This window comes from Trachymyrmex septentrionalis, unplaced genomic scaffold (genome assembly GCF_001594115.1).
Source record: "Trachymyrmex septentrionalis isolate Tsep2-gDNA-1 unplaced genomic scaffold, Tsep1.0 scaffold60, whole genome shotgun sequence".
Lineage (NCBI taxonomy): Eukaryota > Metazoa > Arthropoda > Insecta > Hymenoptera > Formicidae > Trachymyrmex > Trachymyrmex septentrionalis.
The window spans coordinates 1882537-1884351 of NW_017305779.1; positions in this window are offsets into that span (position 1 = coordinate 1882537).

Sequence of the window (1815 nt, forward strand, 5' to 3'; positions counted from 1 at the left end):
AATTCTTTATTGTTAAAATTATATAATATAATTATACTTCTTTCAGAACATAAAAGCAGAAAGTAATAATAAATTAATTAAAATAAAATGTTTAAATAAATACTACTTTTATTTTATTGTAAAATAGTTAAGCAACGCTGAACAAATTTATAAAACGAAGTGTATGTAATAATCTGTTCATTGAAATGTAAGAGACGGAATATTATAATACTACGTTAATTTTATAATACTACATTAGAAGATACACACATTGTATATTATTTATTAACTGACGATGAGAGACGGTTGGCATACAGCGCGCGGTATTGTTTTCGTTACACACACAAATACGCCACATTGTTTTTAACGGAAAGGTCATCGCGCCATCATTCCTGTCCCGACAATCGAACCGAAAGGTATCAACGTTAACCGCTCCGTGTTATAACGTTTAATATTATATTTTTTCTCGAAATGCTATAATAAGTATTTTAAGTAGAGAGAGAGATATTAAGGGAATGATTATTCTCTATTACTTATTAAGTTATTTGTCTACGCAACCGATTAAATTTCCAAATTCTCATATTCTCGTAAATGATCGTTCGTTCCAAAATCGTATGTTTTTTTTCACATGATTTATAGGTAAGGATTGAAGAGAAAAGAAAATCCGAAGTTTCTCTCTCTCTCTCTCTCTCTCTCTCTCTCTCTCTCTCTCTCTAATCAATTAAGTTTCGTCGCGACTTGCTTATCAGACGATTATTTCTAAAAGAATATATAAAAGTATTTCCACTCGAATACATTTCATGTCGCGTTTCGAATTATTTCGATTATTTGAAAGTATCTAATTGATTTATTGCTTTCGTAAATCCAGAGCATGAAGTGATATGCGAGTCTTATTGGATCAGTGAGTGATGTGAGCAATGTGTTTTTCTTTTAATTCATCAAGATATTTTGGAGTGCGATATTAGGGAGGTTTAGATCGTTTTGAAAAAAATAATAATTTTATTCTAGATATAAATTATTACTTTAAAAATTGTTACTTACGTTTCTATCACAACACCGAATGAATAGTGTTACGACCTCTCGTTACATTATCATCCCTCGAAATGGAGTTGTCTTTTACGAGTAATAAAATAATCAGTACGAACAATTTAACTTTTAATACCACATTGATTGGGCCATTTGTTTTGCACCATTTCTTTTCTTCGAAAAATTAGGAGCATCAAGTAATTAATTGTTACATTTATATACATTTTTTTTAAATACACGATCTTATAAATACTTTCCAAGGATGTTAAGATATATGTAAAAATTACTTTATAATTTTTGTATTAAAGTGATGAAAATTAATCCGGGAAAATTAACATGAATGACCGATCGTGTGTATTAAGGGTTAGTCTACGTTCTAACATTTTGCATATTGAAACAACATTTAGTTATCGGGACGAAGTAAAGTAGAAACGGTAAAAAATAGAAGAATCAAATGATCTTTGTGACATCTATGGACATAATTTCTTCAATAACATTTAAATCCAGATTCGTCTCGCTATTTTTTTCTCAATACTAATGTAATTTGTATGCTTTTTTGGTTTGAGATTACGGAGAATTACACGAATCGTCTGTGTGATTCGAATAACTTGAGATTTGAGTTTGACTGTTCCGCATCGCGTTATTATCATCCCTCGAAATGCAATTGTCCCCTACGAGTAACGAAGCGATCCACGCGAATAATTGATTTATGTTCTAATAATTGATTAATGGTTTGCACATTGAAACATGCATATTATGACATTCATTTGGATCTGACATTTTTCGAAATGTAACAAAGATGAGAATAGT